This window comes from Heliangelus exortis, chromosome 1 (assembly GCF_036169615.1).
Source record: "Heliangelus exortis chromosome 1, bHelExo1.hap1, whole genome shotgun sequence".
In the NCBI taxonomy this organism is placed as follows: domain Eukaryota; kingdom Metazoa; phylum Chordata; class Aves; order Apodiformes; family Trochilidae; genus Heliangelus; species Heliangelus exortis.
The window spans coordinates 155147791-155168123 of NC_092422.1; the positions used below are offsets into that span (position 1 = coordinate 155147791).

Below are 20333 nucleotides of genomic sequence, written 5' to 3' on the forward strand. Positions count from 1 at the left end.
TTGGATCTGCCTTCTCCTCCCCAGTTGTGTACCTCCTAAATTTCCTTTTCTCATATTCCATTTTGACATTTGATATGAAAGCACAATCTCCCATCTGCAGGCCTTCATACCATAGGCTTTTCCATTAACTTGTTTGTGACAAGGAAGCTTGCTTTTTTTTCTAGGAGACAAACACCAAGCCCAGATTTATTTTTACATAGGTCATTATATAGCTGCTGTAGGATAACTTGATTAACAGTGATGAGAAGATAACTGAGACTGTCTGACCCAGATGGGGTGTGGAAGGCCTCCCAAACTTACAGCACCTGATCTTCCTGACAACTATATCCAAAATTAACATACCTTTCACCACTACCTCAAGGCATTGACAAATCCATCTGTTCAGCAGATATGATTGTGATTTGGCTGTTAGATTGTGACCTCAAGGTTCATAATTCCTCGTGGCGTGCTTCACCTGATGTCTGCCACTCTTCAGAGTTGTCATTGCCTTGACAGAAACATAAGCTAACATTGTGTATCTCCCATCACCTCAAAGAACTGACCAAAATGTTCTGGCTTAGTTAAACTACAGGTGTATCTCCTTGGAGATAACAACTCAGTCTTTTGTTATTACTCTTCCCATATTTTTTCCTCTAATTGCTACTTAACTTCAACAAAGACGGAAGGAGCTTTAATTATAAAAACTTCCTGCTTGTAATCAAGGATGCTGTATTTTAAAAAAACAAAACATCCCCAACCTCTCCCCCCCCCCAAAAAAAAGCACCAAAAAACCCCACCAAACAACAACAAAAACCAAACCAACAAAATGCTGTTTCTCTTCAAGGTTTTTTTCACTGTCGTAAACTGCTTCATGTTTATCCTGACCTTCATTTCAGCAGAGGATTACTTTGGTTTACATACACTGGGACATAGTTTTGGTCATCCAGTAAGCTGTAGAACACAACTGAAGGAAATAAAACTTCATTTAATGTAAAAGGATTATCAATCCTAGTTTTCTTCCGTGTGAGTGGAAGGGTCATAGTTGATTTGGAAATGCATGAGTGAAAGACACCACTTAATTTTGGATGTCTTCTGTTCTTCCCAGTATTCATTCTGCACTGCAGAATATTGAGTAATAGAAGTTTAGCCAAAGAATTTTTGGAAAAATCATCAGTGGGAACACTCAAAACGGACATTTTGCATTTTTATATTCTCCAGTGTGGTGACTGATGCATCAATGCTTTTTTTTTTTAATTTTTTTTTTGGTTGGTTGGTAATGTCATCATACACTTAGATGATACATTGTCTTTGGTTCTCTCTTCTTCTATCATCACTAAGAAACTCCTTTCTTCCTTGCTGGGTGGGCTCCAAAGTGTGATGCAAATAGGATAGACCGGTATAATATAGATTCCACACGTTTCAGTGAAATCTGAGAATACAAGAATTGTTTTGTGTTGGAAAAAAGCTATTGCAAGCAAATAAAATTGCATCTTTTTTTGCCTTTTATGTCTGAATTCTCAGCCTTGTACCCTATTTGAGGCTACTGATTGAATTGGGGAGAAAGGGAATGCCTTACTATGCTTTCACTTTTTCTGTATGTGCTTGCCCAACAGTATATATATATTCTTTATGAAGAGTTCTTTTTTTAACCCTGAAGCAGTTTGATGTTAGCACCCTGCTGTGCCCACTGGTACCAGGCATCAGAATTGAAGCTGAGCAGTCTATCAAGTTTGTTTACTTTGATAAAGCAATGAGCCTACTTCTGTTTGGTTTTCCATCTCCTCTCTACCACAGAAAAGTGGGATCTTCCCACCTTCAAAAAGTGAAGTTTCCCACATAAGAGAAATTTCCTACCTGTAAATCTTTATTCTTCTTTCTGTGCTTCCTCCCTATCATGAAGTTCACAGAATCACATAGTTGTTGTGGTTAGTAAAAACATCTCAGATCACTGAGTCCAACTGTCCAAGCCCCACCCCCTTCCCAAAAAAGAAAAGAAAAGAAATAAATAAAAAAAAATCACCATCCCACTAGAGCATGCCCTGAAGTGTCTCATCTACAAGGTTTTTAAATACCTCCAGGGATGGTGACTCCACCACCTCCCTGGCCAATCCATTCCAGCACCTGACTACTCTCTCAGGAAATAAATTCTTCCTGATATCTAGTCTAAACCTGCCCTGGTGCAACTTCAGGCCATTTCCTCTCTTTGTTATTTACTTGAGAGAAGGGGCCAACACCCACCTCCCTACACCCTCCTTTCAGGTAGCTGTAGGGAGCAATAAGGTCTCCTCTCAGTTCCATGCATGTATGGTGTTTATTTCTCTTAACTGGAGAGTAAGATGATCACCTGCATGATTATAACAGTTTGGAGATGCTAAATAGATTATGTAGCCTGTTGGGTGAAATCAGTTATCTTGGTTCACCTTGCTAAAAAGTCTGGCCTCTCAGGAAGTCCTTTCTTATGGCATCTCTTAAACAAAGCTCTTCCTGTTAGCTGCTTGTGGCCTATATCTGGCATTTGTGTCTGTGCATCTCCTCAGAGCCTTATAGGAACAGAAATAACTTCTAATGCATCTTTGCTACCTACTTATGTTAATTAAAAAAAAAAAGATTTGTTATTTTGTTTCTTGGCACAGTATACTAGGGAGGGTAGGTAGCAATTTATACTTTATCTCCCTATTAGACCCCTTTCTCTCTGGCTTGACAGACTTCTCTCTGTTCCTGTGTATTTTTGACATTTTAACATGTCAGGATCTCCTTCTACAAGCATGGTCTGGAATTAGGACTCCATTGTACAAGGCTGCAGTGTGAGAACAAAGAAGACTTTGGGAGTTCCATAAAATAAAATACATAAAACATCTCCATTAAAAATGTCTGAATTGATGAAGGGAAGGGAAAAAAATTGCCTTTTCCTCCAACAGTGGGTAGATTAATGGATTTATTGTTTGTACAGATTCTGTCAGGAAGCCATATGGCTTTGAGGAAAACAAAGAGGAAGTGGCTGATGTTGAGAATCTGATTTAATAGGGGTCCCTAAGGACAAAATGTGGCTCTTATTCTTACTCCTTCCCACTCGGTTTGCAGAGTGGTCTGAGAAGAGCCTTAGTGCTTCAGTAGAGCTGAAGAAATGTGGCTCTGTTTGAGTGCAAGTGTTGGTGCCTACTGCTGGATCAGCATCACAGATACTCCATTCTCAGGTTAAAAACCCACTGTTCTTTGCTTGTGGTGTGTTCTGGAGTAGTTAACAATGAACAGTAACAGAAATGTTTACTACTGTCTCATGAAGTCAATCATACAGCAATACATGAAGACAATTTGAGTGTCCTGAACCTAAGCTTTCCTAGTTTAGGTTGAGATGATATTTCTGCCCTCTCTACCTCTCACTTCCACATCATAATTAAAGCATATGTCTCTCTGCATTAAGTGAATCACCATCTATGTCCTACAACCAGATTTATTTTCCTAATCTGGCATGTGTATATGGGAACTGATAAGTAACTGGGGCTCAAGCACTGGTTTTTTAACCTGATGTAGTGGGTTAAATGAATGAACAGCATTTTCTACAGATTTTGACTCCATCTATGGCTGTGATGAATAAACCTGAATGGAATCTGAAGCAATGGTCTATAAGGTCACTGCAAGCAAATAAATAATGGGTGTTTCTGAAGCACATCTTCCTTGTATAAAATTATACCCTCTCAGCTGAGACGCATAAACTCACTAAAAACAAGTTATGGTCGTTTCAGAGCTAAAGTAAAAGGCTCATGTAAACCATTAGTAACTGCTGGTGGGTCCACAGAGTGGAAAGCAAGAAACATGACTTCACAAAAATACATTCTGGCAGCTTGGGAATTTAATGAGTATTGGTTAATGAATGAAAGCTACATATTCACCTGCTGGTGGCAAAAAATTATTCGGTATGCGTCTGGAGCTCCTGAATGACCTGTTTTGAAGTTTTTGGTCATAATGAAAGAAGTAATTGCTCCTGTAGGGCTTTGAGGCATAGTGCGTGTGGTCTAGCATGTTACAACAGGCCTCTCTCGAGATCTTTAAAGGGGTTTTGTCATTTTTCTGGACCCTTATGACATGATTAGACTGCAGTTGGTGCTTATTGAGTCTTTCTTTTATAGTTCTGACAGCTTCTAGGAGAAAAAGTTGGTCTTGACAAAATTAAAATGGCTGGCTGTGGTGGGAGAGGAGATGCTAAAAGACTAGAGGAAAAGTTTTCCTGATTTAGTTCTATCCTTCTGTGCTTCTGTCAAACTGTAAAAATCCCATTTATTGTTACGTGTAATGGATATGTTCCTTCAAAATACCATTCAGAAAGTCTTGAGTGGTGAAATTTCAAATGAACTGCTTCTCACACGTTCTCCTTGGCAATGACATAGTATTAGGCTATGTTTTTAAGTCTGTCACAATTATGCTCATAAACATCCCTAGTAAGCATCCCTTCCAAGCTGATTAATACTAGTCTTAATCAGCAGTTTGGGATTTTTACCCTTTGCCTAGTTTGTTTGAGTTCATGTGCAAGTATTAGCCATGATTCACTACTGCAAGGGGGGAGCCAGGGTGTGCAGTTTCAGAGTACTTGGGAGGTTTTTATGTCTGGAGCACCTCCAGTTTGAGGATGGTTTTCCTTAAAAAGAAATCTGGGAAAGAAGATTGTGAAATAATCTCCTATATTTATAATTTAGCAGTGGTAGAGGCTCGTGACTACCTAATACAGCACTTAGTTTTTTCTTGATGTTCTGGAAAGCTGTAGAAATGTTGTTTACCACACTTGGTTATTTATAGCATGAGAATGTCACACCAGGTTTAAGAGCTAGGAAATTAAGTGTAGCATTCCATATTTCTTTTGAACTTACTTTCAAGAAATAAAATACTACTTGTGTGTCAGAGGCTGTTACATATACACACCTATAGGTGAACACTTTTTTCCAAAGCATTAAAGGAGGGAGGAGGAGGGAACGGGACTTTACCCTCAAGAAGACAGTTCTACTTATGCATTATGTGTTTCAATTTTTTCTTCTAGTTGGTCAGCAGAGTTGATTCCTATGCCTGGAGTAGCAGATTGCCCTAAACCCACTGTGTAAGCAGACATCTCTCTCTGTCTTCATCTGCAGGTAAGAAACTGACCAAGAAACTTCAAATGACAATTTTTCTTCTCCCTTCTGCAAGGACTTGCACATAGCACGTGCCAAGAATTTGAAAGCATAAAGAACTTCATAGATCTATATTCATCATTCCCTCTTTCTTCCTAACATTAGAAATCTGAGCAAGATCTCAGCTCCCCTGCTCTGTGCAACAGCTGTTTTCTCAAAACAGTGCTGTTTTGAAGCAGACCTTCAACAGTCCTGCTAAATTTATCTCTCCCCTGGTGTCTATGTACATGCCCTCCAGCTGTGTGAGAGGGAGACCCAAGGCTAACCTGTCTCTGAGAAGTGTGCCCTGAGGATGCTCTTGTCCCTGACTTCTCTGTCTGTCAGCTCCTCTTGGGCAGCAGCTCTCAGTGGGTGACTTGTGGGTCAGGCAGGGAGCTGTGACTGCACATGGAGTTGGAGAATGCAGCCTGCAGCTGCCTTTTGGGTTGTGCCTTAGATGTGCTCTGAGCAGAGGGCCCTGATCCTCCTTGGCTTAATACAGGTCTTGACTTTATTTGAGGACAGGGGTGTTTTCAGATGCCAGGAAAAGAAAACAGTAGCAGGTTATGTTTTTTCCTGACAATGTAATTGATTTTTGATATAGCAGAAAGATCAGAACTTAGAATTTAATGCAATAAAAATATACACTGTCAGATTAAACATTAGTATTACCTTTCATATTGCTTTGAATTTTGAGGTTTTTGGTTTATGGCATAAGTGATGAAGCAGCTGGGGGAAATTCACTTTACTTAATGCATTTTGGAATCTGAGCAGAATGAAGTTTCTTCTCTGGCTTGTCACCATTTACAGGCCTCACTTAAAGCTAATCTGTCTTATGTACATATGTCAGCTTTTCAGTGGTAGTTTTTATACCAGTCACACCCTCAGCATTTTTTGTATAGAATGCCATTCTATAACTTCTACTGCAAATACAGTATTTAGTTAGTATTCCATTGATGAGTGAAGTAGATGAGGGACCAGTATAACTAAACAGATTAAAATACTGTGGTCATTTGCCAAATGAATAGCTTGTCTCATATTTAAGTTCCATGCATCAGAAGTACAAGCAAGCATAAATACACAGTAGCTTTTCTTATTAAAGGAAAGGCTGAAGCACAAAATCCCTGATGGTTTTTCCAGCCCTGGAAGCATAGGCAGTAATATTGCATGACAGAAAGTATTTACTTTCATTGTCCTTAACACATTGTAGAATGTTAACTAGTATAAACATGCATATGCCTGTGTAAATTGTGCTGTGTCTACTGTATAGGAGCTTTGCTGAAGTGGAGCAGTTGTGTGTATGTATGCATGTATGTAGATATGTACAGCATTAAAAATGCTGTGTTGCCTTGGAGTCTAGCTTTAGGCACTGACAGTGTCTTAAGATGTCTTTTATTTGTTAGGTCTTTCTGGTTATTCATTAAAGTATTTTCAGTCTCACGTTCTAGGTGTGTTATGTGTATCTTCAAAAACAGACATTTTGACAGCATTAATTGCTGCTTGCAACCAGCAAGATATTCTTGCTAAAGAATGTGGTGATTCTGTATGTTGGAGTAGTACCACAATGAAGATAGTCCTGTTGACTAAAACAGCATGTAGAATTTACTAAGGTACTGGACTATTCTTTTTCCCAGATGGTGTTTAGCCAGGGCATGCATATGTGTGTGTATATATATATATGTGTGTGTGTATATGTTAACCTGTAACTCCAGGAAACCCAGAATGTGATGGTATCCAGTCAGGTTTTCTTCTGCCAAGTTAAAATCTTTGAGTATTTGTTGTGACTATTATTTCAGTAAAGTCCTCTCAGTGGAGCAAGCCTGTGGCTAGCTGCCAGGTGGCTAGAGTGTCACTCCTTTATTTGTCACTTTGAAAGGAGGCATGGGAGTTACGGTCTGAATTATTTTGTGGTATGAGAGCAGGAGGTGTGTGCCTGCTAAAAATTCATCAACATGGTGCTTGTCTATCCTCACATGGAGAGAATTAGTTGCTTACCTTCACTTATTTTGAATAAACCAATTTTCTTCCTAAGCCTCACTAATCTAATTTGTTTTCATGTGACTTTGTTGTCTATTTTGGGGCATGAGACAAAGGGTCATCTTGTAGTATGTGGTTTATTAAAATACTTTTTCCCAGCTGAAATCATTGAGTTGCAATAGATTTAGTTAAAAAAAAAAATTAATATCGCTTTTATTCAGTGTCTCAATAAAATTGCAAACAAAGCCAACATTATACTCACATATAAATCTGTGGTTCCCTTATGTTTTTGACAGTTTCTACATGTTGGTTCCTTCATCTCAGAGAGAAGTAGAACTTTACATGTGGGGTAGCAAAGATGATGAGAGATATGAGCAATTTAGCAAGCTAGGACATTTCAGTCCAAAAAAAAAAAAAAACAGCTCAGTGTAGGAGGAATGACTACAGAATGATGAATGAGAAGAAGACAAACAGAACTTAATCTATTCATCCTGGCATCAGAAGAACCAGTGGACTTCAAATAGAAATAGGAACATAGATCAGAACAAACAAAAAGCAGGTAATTCCTCATACTTCAAGGATTAGATTTCTGGAACTGCTTTCCACAAAACTGTGGAGACTAAAAAGTAGAAGAGAAATCCTGTTGAGGCAGATAAATACAAGTCACACCTGGGGATGCTGAAGGTGTGACCAGTTGGGACCCAACAGGGCTTTCAGGAGAACTATGAAGTATTCTTGCAGCCTTTTTGTTCTTCCCTGGGCATTTGCTGTGACTTCTTGTTCCTTTTATTTTTATGGATTAGGAATTCTCATGTCCAGCGTATTTCTTGTCTTTTATCTTTTCGGAACAGCATCTGTCAAGGTTTTGGATCCTGCTCCCTGTTCTTCCACAGGGACACTACCCTTCTCACTTTTGCTGTTTCTTCATGTAAGTCATGTAGGGGAGGTTTTTTTCTTATGCTGAGACTTTGCAGTGGTGCAAACTGCTTCCTTTTGTGAATCATAATCTCAGTTGTAATTGTCCTTGAAGCCTTTACTAGCAAAGGTAAGCTGCAAGGAGGGTGCATGGCAAGCTTACTACCTTGCACTTCAGGAGAGCAGAATTTGACCTCTTCAGGAATCTGCTTGGTGGGGTAGCGTGAAATAAAGCTCTGAAGGGGAGAGGAGGCCAAGAAAGCTGATCAGTATTCAAAGATCACCTCGTCCATGCCCAGGAGCAATGCATCCCAAAAAAGGAAAGTAGGCAAGAATGCCAGAAAGCCTGCATGGATGAACAAGGAGCTCCTGGACACACTTAGATGTAAAAAGAAAGCCTACAGAGGGTGAAAGCAAGGACAAGAAGCTTGGGTGGAGTATGAAGTAGTCATCCTAGCAGCCTGGGATCAAGGTAGGAAAGCTAAAGCCCAGACAGAATTAATTCTGGCCAGGGACATCAAAGGTTAACAAGAGAAGCTTCTACAGGTCAGTGAAAAAAGGAAGACTAGGAAAAATGTCTGGAGAGGAAAGGCCTCTCCAGAAGGAAGCAGGAGACCTGGTCTTGTGGGATATGGAGAAAGCTCAGTGACCTTTTTTCTCAGTCTTCACTGGCAAGGGATCCAACCAAACTTCTTCAAGTTGCAGAAGCTAAAGGAAGGGACTGGGAGAAAGAAGGTTCCCCCCTCTGAAGGAGAGGAGAAGAGCAGGTTTGAGACCATCTAAAGAACCTGAAAGTGCAGATATTGTGGGACTAGTTTAGGACAGGGTTTTTTGGGGGGAGCAGTAGATGGTCTAGGACACTTACACTTCTTAATGAAGCATTTGGTTGCTAAATGAGAATTTCAATTGTGTCTTGATTTCAAAACAGAGAAGTGACTCTGAGAATTTTTTATTCTTCCAGTACTTAAGGTTCAAATATGAAAAGTGTACAAAAATAGACCTTCTTGAGAATTAGATTTACTTATTCATTGAAGTTCATTCTATGTCTGATAGCTTTCTAAATTAATTTAATTCACACAATGTTTTAAATAGAGCTGACAAAACCTTTGAGAGACACTCCAGAGGCTTTTACTAATAGCGTGTTACTTCATTATTTTGAGTAGTGGCAGTATTACATTTTCTGGGAGGGTTAATAAGTAACAAATCCAGACTTCAGTGTTGCAGCATAGAGACTTAATTTGTGTCCTCCAGCTGTAACTACTGAAGTGTTTTGTGGCCTGTGTTTTTCATGAAGTGGATGTGTTTGACCTTCCTGAGCTGGAGAGAGACTTCTACTACTGTCTGGACTGAAAAACCTGAGCGTGCTCCCTTCCAGAACCATATTTCTGCCATGTAAGCAGAGCAGTTTTGTTTTTTTTCCATCTGAATGTCCCTGGTTATGAGTCAGAAAATCTCTCACTCGTTGATCTCGTGATTTCCCCCCTTTATCTTTAGTGTCAGTATCTGCTGAAAGAAATTAAGAGATGGGACAAGTTCCTGGGTGCTTTTTAAAATGATGGCTACTTCAAGGAGAGTTTTTCTCTTGCATGCCAGGAAGTGCTGGTTGAGGTGTCAAATAATCTCAATACCTTCCACATTTTCATTGCTTCTCTTGCACCTTTCTGCTTACTCCATAAGTACCTTTTTCTCATACTGTCTTTGGGTTGAGTCAGTACAGGAAAATAAAAGAAGATTGCTGTGACAGTGTTATCACTGAGATCCTTGAATTTTACTGCATTCTTTGGATTACAAGAAGTACTTTTCATCTCTTCTGTCTCTCTGTTCCCCACTCCAGAGCTGAATACTGCACAATGTGCCTCTTGTTCCCTTGCTATCTGTTGCAGCTCTTTAATTACCTCACACTTGTTCAGACTGGTGGGATAGCATAGCTGAAGTTAAACATACCATAATGTATGCATATGTGTTTCTTCCCTTTTCCTCATTTCTTCACAGCTTTATTATGTGTAGTTTCTTATTTTCTCATTTAAGGTTGTTTTGGGTTTTTTCCTTTTCTTACTATCCTATGTAAACCTGTCCTGGCACAAAACTCAGATCTGATACCCAAATCTAAATGGTTTGCCTACATTTGCAGCACCAGTACACCAAGTTTCTGGAATGCATTTAAAGTTGAATACTACAGCCATGTTTCTGAGAAATATACTGGCCTTATGTTTAAAAAAAAAAAAAAAAAAATACTTCTGCCAGTGTTTTTTTCAGAATTGGGACTCATCATTTTCTTGCCGACTGAGGGCAAACTGAAAATGGAATGTAAGTGGAGACAGTCTGTCTGGAAACAAGGACAGAATCATTGGTAATAAATGACAGAGAGGGTGGTGTGTGGAAATGCCACTTTAATGAAGACCCAGGAAAGCCTGACTTTTCTGTTTCTTTCTTTAGTCCTTCAGACATGGGTTGCTATGTCCAAGCCCAGAGTGTTACATGCAAACCTTTTCATGAAGTTATTGAGCAAGGTTTGAAATTGCTCCATTCGTTGGGTTGGTTTTTTCTGTCCTGTGGACTCTGTATTTAAAGTTAACCTGGCTGACCTTTTTGATGGCACAGTTTGTTTTTTATTAATTTATTAATCATCAGTGAATTCTGCAATATTCTAATCTCTGTAGTAGCAAGATACAGAAGACCTCACCTGATAGGTGTTTAATGATACACAGCCATTAAACATTTGAGAGGAAAGTATGTGCCTATTACCCAACTTCTAACAACAGTTCAAAGCTTTTTCACTTGATGTTTGCATAGCAGTAAGTAAAAATGTAGTTTTTCCAGCCTTCAACTACCAAGATAGTACTGATTTTTGCACTACAGTACACAATAATTTCTTTGTCAGGAAAGAAACTGTTCTTGAACAGATGACATTCTGATAGAATACTTTTTTTTTTTTTTCATGATGGCTTGGCAGTTCTGTTCTTCACAATGTTTAAAAGTCAGAATTTCTGTGCTTTAAAGCAATAAAAGTTTAACTTTTGAATTTTAGTTAAGGAAACATGCCTTAGTAATTGGTATCTTGAAGTAAGAATGAGAAAATAGACTTTAAATTTTACTACATTTTGCTACTATCTTTGTCAATTCTGCAAAAATCTTTCTTACAAATACATTAAACTTTTAATAATCAGATCATTTGTCACTTAAGTGGAAGAGAAACCTGGATGCCTATCTTGCTTCCTTTTCAAAATTAATTTTGGATTTGTATAACTTTTGTCTAGGTCTGAGGAGACTTTTAATTAAAGTCTTAAAGCTTCTCCAGGAAGCTATTGAACTTGTCACTGAGCTGGCCAAGCCTGACACCTGTCACCTGTAACAGGATTATTACATTTTGGACAAAGCATCCTTTTGAATTCCATAAAGCAAAGCTTTGTGTCTTCATAAAAAAAGACTGAAGGTCTGTGTGGTGGCAGACAAAATCAAAATGTTAAGATCCCAAATTGCTTCTAAAAGCAAATATTCTCTAGTTCTGTGTGTCTCTTTGTGCTGGATGAGGAATTACTATGTTCAGAGTGTTTTGTTTTGGGTGTTTTTTTGTTTTTTTGTTTTTTTGTTTTTTTTTCTTTTCTCCAGTTAAACAGCTAAGTCCTTTTAAATTAAAATTTAATTGTTGGGGTTTACCACCCCTACAAAACCTTCCCCCCTCTCACCTCCCCAGGCATTTGGTTTCATATCCAGGCTTTCCTATCAATTTGGTTTATGAGGAAGGAAGGGAAACGAAGTGTAAGACTATCTGAACTTGTCCCATTATATTTTTGTTTAACAGATCAGTAGTGAGCACATTGCTAAATAAGGTTCAAGCCTCTCCTTTGCCAGAAGTCTTTTAAGTTGACATTTCTGACAAAACCAGGCTGCAGGATTTCCTAAACTGAATCTCCTGGATTGGATACACTGGGACAGCTTGCTTCCTTGTCTCCTGACAACTGTGTCTTTGGGAGATTCCCAAGGCTTCAGTCCCTGCTGCGAGGAGCACCTTAGTTATGCACATGAAATAGGAGGGTGTCTGGAATGATTTCCTCAGAATCCTGTAGTCTGATAATTAGCACAATTTCTTAGGGCATGGGAGATTCTCCTATCATTTTTCTGGATAAAGGTTTCTTAAACGAGGATATTGGTAAAGAACTGGTATTATGCACTTGTGCACTTACAGTATTTAATGAATAATACTAAATAATTTTAGCACAAATACTCGATATGAAGTCAGAATGTAGCTGAAGATGTTTGTAACTATTCCACTTGTGCTCTTATTTGGAGGAATGTCATATTTTTTTAAGATGTTTGTAGTTGCATCCTTACTCTCAAGAGGCACTATGTGTATGCTTAATTCTCCTGTGAATCTACTAGAATGTAGAAAGTGAAGCATGCTTTAGAGCCTTTTTAGGCTTCTGGCTCTCTGTATTCATGAGTAGAAAATGAGATTTTGTAAATCATGGTGGTCTTCATGGATAATGCAGTAAATTTTGGCAATGTGTCTTCTCTGACTGTATCCAAGAACCTTATTTCCAAAGTCCAACTCTGTTATACTGATTTAGTGCTATATGGCACCAGAAGTTCATTTATCTGTTATTAATTGAAATGGAGTTATCTTATTTTCAAACATGCTCAGACAATAGATGCTGAAGGGTTTTGGTAACCTTTTTGATTTAAAAATTTTTTAAAATTTTGATTTTTCCATGCTGGAAAAAGGTATTACATGTTGTTTAGATGTTTCTAGAACCCTGTCAATCCAAGCAGGAAAAGAGATCATTAATGCCTCTGCTTAAACAGGGTTTTCAGTAAATGAGTAGCATATGGATGTTCCATTTGTGTAAAGGCTTGGATTTTTTTTTTCCTCTGAAAATAGTGCTATTCTGTATGTTTTAGACTTGATTTAAAAATATAAAAAATGCACTTGATTTTGAGGCTCAGACAGGGTCAGATAACTGTGATAGTACTTGAAGAGAAAATGCTGTTAGTGCCTGTCCTGTAACACAAATTGTTTGGATTATTGGTTCTGGTCATTTTATTATGCAAATACCAGAAGACTCACATCTTAAGAAAATACACAGTCAGGAAGCTGAAATGTGTTGTTCTACTGAGGGTTTGGTACAGATGAAGCTTATTTACCATTTTCAACTATTCCCAAGTATAATCTAGATGAGATTAAAAAAAGCTTGTTAGAACTTTAAATATAGAAACAAAGGCACTATTTATGTAACCTAATGTAGCAATTAATATGGCTTTGGCACTTCAATGTAGCCAGTGATTATAATGTTTTTTTTCAGATTAGACATCTTAGAAAAATGGGAGTTGTTCAGTTTCAGGTCTGGGGAGGGGAGTGGTGTGGCTGGAGCTTGTTTCCCAGTGAACAGTGTGTGCAGTGTGTGTGGCCTCTGTCTCCTCCCTTCCATGCCACTCCAGCCCTTTCTTTGAAGTAAGTTGTGGCATCCAAGTGAATGCAGGAGCCATGTCCTGTGTTAAAATAGACCACTTGTTTACTTGTGAGGTTGGCTTAGTTCTCTGCTCACTCTCTGAGTAAACCTGGATGATTTTCTTGAGTTTGGGATGCGAGTTGTATTAGAGATGAAACACTGCTTGTACATCCCTACATCTCTGTTGCTGAAAGCAATCTGGCAGTCCATGTCTAGAGCATGTGTAGGCTACTTTTGGCCATGCCATATGTTAGTGATGCATTTATTGCTGTGATTTGCTGATCAATATGCTTGTGCATGTTCTAACTCAGCTCCTTCGTGTAGACAGTGCAAGCCAGGGATATAAATAAGTGTAGGTAGTACAGACTCTCAAACTAAGATGTGACAAAAATGCTTCTGCAATTTTGTTGGGTTACTTCATACGCTTCATGTGCATATTAACAGGGTTGCTTCAGCCACCAGAGAAGTATCTTTGCCAAATGTAGTGTTATCAGAGTTTTTCAGAAGGGTTTGCATAACTTATTTATTGATTCTGAAAAACAACACAGTGTGGGAGTCCTTGTCAGCTAAAGTCATAAATCTCTGCCTGCTACTCAGTACATGGAAGCTATGTAATTTCCTTGCTCCTACACATACTCTTCTACCTCTTCCACGTAATTATAGAAAGTACTGGCAGGAAAGATCCTTGGGAGGTCATGAAATGTACTTCAGAATTTGGTAAGGAAAAGAAATCACCCTTCTTCTTTGTTTGTTTTATATCTCAAAGGCTAAAACCAAAGTCAAAAGTACCAGGGTTTTATTAGAAGAAAGCAAAGAAAAAGGACATCAGCTGTGTGTAGTGTAGTTAAACAGTCTTGAGTTCAATCTCTTCAATATACTCATAAATATTATCCTTACAGCACTGGGGGGTTTGTGATGTCTTTATAGCTAAAGAATCTTACATTTTCTTTACTGAAGCATAACTCTGCAGAATAAAAACTCTTAATGTGAATGCAGGGAACCTCTAGAAAAATAACTGATAAGTTTCCATCTTGCAGTGTGTGTGGTCTCAGGGGAAAACACAGATATTTGTGAGTAAGATAATAAACTTACCATTTTCAATTCTGTAGTGGCTGTGTAAACATAACCTTATATGCAGTTGATGCAAAAACTATGGTTTAACTGGAAAAAGAACTTTATGTAGAAAATATAGTTGCTAATGTAGTTTTTTAGTGCTATCTCAAATGCCATTACTTTCCTTGGAGATATGTCAACAATACCTACAGAACTGCTTAAACCACCAACTTCTCTTGGCTGTCTCAGTGCCAGTAGCATGTTATGGAAGTGCTTTACAGGTAAAGAAGAGGTTTTAAAATAACATGGAAAGTGAACTGTACATCATAGTCTATCACGCGTGGCTTAGATTTATTTTGGTTTTTACAGTGACATAAAAAGTCTAGTCTGTTAGAGATTCTCAATTGAATCTGTAATTTTTTTTTTTCCTTACCTCAATTCTGAGATACACGTAGCATTGGTAAAATATGCTTTTGAATTGCAGTGTAGCTCTTTGCAGGGCTATAAAATGGGTATAAAGACATTATAGCATCATAACCTTTTCCTTCCCTTATCAGCAACACTTTACCTGCTAGCTTCACCTCTCTGGTTTGAAGCTGGGAGGATTTGAGTGCTGTGGTGTTCTGTTTAGTTGTCATTACATTCACTTCACTATTTAACAGGACTTGTGTGTGTCTCAATACTTTATTCCCCCCTCCACTCTAGCTGACATCTGACTTTTGGCCTATTTGGATCAATTCCTCTGCTAAGCAAAAGGAATGTTGTGCTAGATCCCTAGTTTATACAATAAGCTCCACTGGCAGTGATTTACACTAAACTGGATTTGAATTGAATTGAAGTTTCCTATTTTAATTAAACTTTACTATGTGTTGAAGTGTTCTCCATTTTCTTTAGCCTTATCTTGCTACAATACCTGTGTGTAATTAGTCATTATGGCCTGCTAGCTGATTTTTGTTCTCTCAGGAGCCGTGCAGAGGTTTTGGAGTGTGGGGTTTTTCTGTGTACCAATGCCTGGCTAAATATTGAGACTGTAGATTGACCTCAGAAAGACAATTCCTGTAGTCTTTACACAGGTATTGCTCTAGGACAGTTTAAGGATCGTGGAGCCTGAAGCTCAAGTCTACATCTTCTTTTGTGCAATCTTAGTCTCTTTCCCCAGGTTCTTGCAGTGAGCTGGCACTAACGCCACAGGACATAAGTAGGTTATAAGAAAGTTTTGTGCAGATCTCATAAGCACTATGTTAATAAAAATTTCTTCATGCTGGGCTATTTCAGAAGTTTTTGAGCAATCTATTGTCTTTCAGTGAGTTGGAAATAATGTTTTTCTGTGGTAGGCTCCCCCCATTTGAGAAACTGAGTGTTTGGACCAAGGCAGCATCCTTGGTGCTTCTGCCTTACAGAGACAACTTTAAGGTTAAAACTAATCATAGTTTTAGATAACTAGGAGTCGGCTTCAAGGCAAAATTCTTTCATAAAGTTCTTGAGGGCAACTTGACCTCTGCAAGCAACTTTGTTTTGTTGTTGTTTTTTTTTTTTTTTTAAAAAAGAGACTGGTTGCTGAACATTATCTACCAATCATATTGTACTGCACTCAGCATCACAAGGAGAAGTGTCAGCAGAAACAAGAAGTCTTAGTATTTATGTTGGCATAACATGATGGAAGGTTTAACTGTGTGTTGGCTGCTCCCTGGATGCTGAAATCAGAACTTAATAATGGGTTCTGGTGCTGATTCATTGGAACAATCAGTGTTACCTGATCCACAACTTAAAAGTTGTTTCAAGTAAGCTAAACACAGTCAGTGTTTGTATGTGTTAACACATTATGCATGTGTTTGTATTAACCTGCCCTTATATGTTGGCAGGCAAACAACATAGAACAATTTAGGATGGAGAGAACTTCTGAGACTGGACTAGATGATCCACTACTTGTCTAAAGCTTGTCCTAGGATGAAGCTGATATCACTGCTGTGCTTTGGAGCATGCTTTATTCAAGATTTGCTGTCCCCCTGGTATATTAATTTTTTTTTTTAAATCTAAAAGATTATTAGTGAATTATATTTTCAGCTTATTGTTTAGTATGAAAGTTGTATGTCTTCAGGCTTTCTTTCTGTCCTCGGGTTAGTGGTTTCAGAATACTAAATGAGAGGGTTTTTTCATAAAAGTGTAACTTTCTTATGGTTATACATCCAGTCTAGTTTTTAGACACTTGATTTTTTTCACCCTCTGAATGTTAATCTAATGTTCACCTGCTGATACTGTACTAGAGATTCTAATGCACATTCTTCTCTCTATGCTTTGGAAAAACAACAGTGTGACCTTCCTGAGTTCTAATCTTTGCTGCCAGGACTGTGTACTTATGTCTATGAAAGGAATTTTTTTTAATCCAAACTCTGTAAGCAGTATTAAGAACTGAAAATTGTTTCGCAGCATAAGAATGCCTTTAATTACCAGATTTGTAGAGCTAAAATCCCTCTTGCATTTTCTGCAGTTGCATTGGTGTTTCCTTTTTGGCTTCATGACAAGAGGAATGCTACATGCTGTTGTATAATAATGTAATACTTATCTGAAAGTAAAAGATGATGTTTGAGGCACTTCAAGCAAAGGAAAGTCTGGAACCCTTGCTCTCCCACTACAGGAGTAAATGCTTTGAGCTTCTGCATATAGCCTTGTCCTTGTCCCTGGGTCTTGGTTCAAAACCAAATTCCTGAGAAGGAGGACTTTGAGCTGTGCATGTTCCCCATCCTCACCTGGCCTGACTGAAGAGCCCACATGCAGGAGACATGTTTGCAGGTGTCTATCTGTCTCTGAGGGGTTTGGGCACACTGGCTGTGCAGTGGCTGTTCCCAGATACTCACCTCTGTCCTTTTGCTGTGCTGAATAGGGAGCTCTGGCACTGCAGGTTTTAGGAAGTCCATCCCTGGAGCCCAGAAGGAATGTAGTAATGTCCAGCATGTCATCTTCTTCGTCTGTCTTTACCTGCAAGTGTAACCACAGGGAATTGTTTCCAGTCAGTGTCACTCATTGCTGTCTTAAATACTGCTTTCTAAAACTGTCCAGTTTTAGAAGTCGAAATAGTGCTCGCTGGAGTTTGGTTTCAAGCCTGAAACCATGCTGCTCAGATACCTATTCTGACACTGTTACTCTAAATAATATTCTTCAGAGTGCTGATGCAGCAGTGCGTTTGTTCTGATGCAAAGGTAAGAACTCACACCCCCATTTGTTGTGCATTTATGCAAGCTTGTTTTTTGAGGAGTCATGGCATGTGGAAGAAAGCATTATAACTCAGAGCTAGTATCTGATCTTTTTTCCTGCAGGTTTTCTTAGCATATTTATCCTTAAAAGTATGTTTTGACAGAGCACAGCAGTTACTGTACAGCTGACAGTGGATTACAATATTGTTTGTTTAGTAGGCAGAATCCTAGTATTAGATTGCTTCTTGTCAGCAGAGTGCAGGATATACCACATGGTGTTTGCACATGGAAACAGTATGACCCCAGCCCTTGCAGTGGAATTTGGATGAAGTGATACTGTTCTCTAGCTTTTTTTTTTTTATTTCTCTGGTAAAAAGGATCAGATCGTATGACTGTAGCTTTATGCCATAGCTATACATGCCTCAACTTTGTGAAAGCAAAGATTTCAGAAATAGCTTGGAGGTATTGTGTCTGGATACACCTAGTATTAAAGCACTACTAAAGCAAGAAAGTATGTTACTAACAGTGAAAGCTCTCAGGTTTGGTTAGTTCAGCCGAAGTGCTTCAGCTTCTTTGTCTGTAGAATCCCAGTGAGCTTTTGTAAATGGAAGGACTGCAGATAGTTGAACAAGCAGGACTTAAGCTCCAAAGTTGTTTTTAATTAAATGCTTTCTCTTCTGCAGAGTACTCCCACATAGAGGGTTGGAAACTCCTGAGTTTCCATGCATAGAATTTTTCTTTATTCCCCACGGAGGACAACTGACTTGACTACATCCAAAGGATGCAGATACTGCAATGAAAGCAGGCTGCTTCCTCTACAGGCAGAGATCGGTTGGGAATAAAAATAAAAGCTGAAAGTTTTGATTGTAATTTTCTTCTTGCAATCTATGTGCAACATAATTTCATTTTACAAAGAAATCCAATCTACCACTATCTGCTATTGACTGTGCTGGTTGCACACACAGATGAATTCCCAGATAATAATAGCTGTTCCAGGTTAAAGTTTAGGCTGGTCATTATGTTGATTAGGAAATAACACTCAAATTAAGGTTATGGTGAAAACACATAAAAAGTGACCTTATGGTGATCTTTACGTCAGAGGACTGGATTTCTTCCATTAAGATCAAGTTTAATCCTTTCTTTTCAAAATATTGCTGCATTCAAAATGATGCTACATTGCGTCTAAAAACAAAAAGAGGAAACCAATCCAAAAACTTCCTGATTGGAATATTGTGAAGAGCTCATTCTTTTCGTACCAATATCAGCATGAAGCTGTCACAATCCATTTGGATCCCTCAAATTTATAGGGCAACATACTCTGTAAATTAAGCTTTATTTTATGAGCTCATTTGGAAAGAAAACAAACATGATAAACAAGGGCTCTGTCTCCTTTGTACAGACTGGTTTAATACATGAATTCATGGATTCATCAATTAATTTATGTGGTTTATAATTCACAAGTTTTCTAATTCATAACTTGCTACTCATAACTTGTAACTCATTCATCTATGACCAAAATAGTTACTTAGCTGATAGTGAAAGTACACATCCTTTCTTCTCTGTTATAGTGCAGGTGTCCCCTGTATCATACTGGAAAGCACCAAAACCTCAGCAGTCCAGCTGCTGTTGGATCTGCTTCAAAAGCTTTTTTAAGTAAGCTGACATTAGATACCTTTTAGTTCAGAAGTTTCATATGTACCATTTTCAGGAGTTAGCACATTCTGAAGAAACTTCCAGACAACCAGGATGCAAAGATTATGGCTGCAGGTGGCATCAGACTGTCAGGGGTAATGGCTGCACAGTGACCTTTGGCTCTTGCTGGCCACTGCATCCTTCCTGCGTGCTGGCCTTGCTTGGACCTAATGGTGCTGCCCCCAGCATGTGTCAGGCCTCAGCTCAGGCTGTGTGTGAGCCAAAATCTGATCAGGAGTTTGAGTTGAACAGGCACACTGCTGTGTATACAGCAGAGTGTAGAAGTGCCTTCTAGGGGCTCAGGGGCAGTCTGGTATCTTCCCATTTCTAATGGAAGGCTGATTGATGCCTCCCAGTCTTGCCTCTTCTAGTGCCTTCCCTTCAGAGGTGTGCAGCTGATTCCCTACAGAACATGGTATTACAGAAACAGCCTTTTGAAAGGCTTAAGCATTGGGTACCTTTATGTACAACACTTTTTACATAAGAACGTTCCACTCTGAAATGATAAAGGTTCAAGCAATCCTGGTTTTCAGTGTACAGAGATGTGTTGAGAAACAGGATCATGAAATGCTAAGAACTATCATTGCAAATTCTGTTACAATGCCTGTTTTGTCACTTGGTTTCTAGCAGATAGCCATTAAATTATTGTAATCATCCTAATACATTCCTTGTATAATATACAATAGCATTTAATCTAAAGTTAATCATAATAGCTATGTGTTGTCTTTACACATATCAAGCCTCTGCAGGATGTTTTCAATTATTATCTTGCTTTATTGGGCTATTGTAGGGGCTGCTCAGTTCTGTCTGTACCAGTGGCTGCATTGTTTATGCAGCAGAAGGAAGGGAAAAGATAATGAAGAATTAAATCAGTAGTCATTCCACAACCTTGGTCTTTCCATATTGGACTTTGTCTCAATGCAATCTTTTTGTGAGGAGGG

General features: G+C 38.6%; 1 protein-coding gene across 3 annotated transcripts in view; it reads left to right on the forward strand.

Moving 5' to 3' along the window:
- Nucleotides 1–20333, forward strand: part of RASSF8 (Ras association domain family member 8) — an 88134-nt gene that overhangs the window by 33973 nt on the left and 33828 nt on the right. For all 3 annotated transcript variants that reach the window (XM_071733179.1, XM_071733177.1, XM_071733178.1), the window contains exon 2: nt 5009–5099. The gene's annotated coding sequence lies outside the window, so the exon portion shown is untranslated. The remainder of the gene's footprint in view (nt 1–5008; nt 5100–20333) is intronic.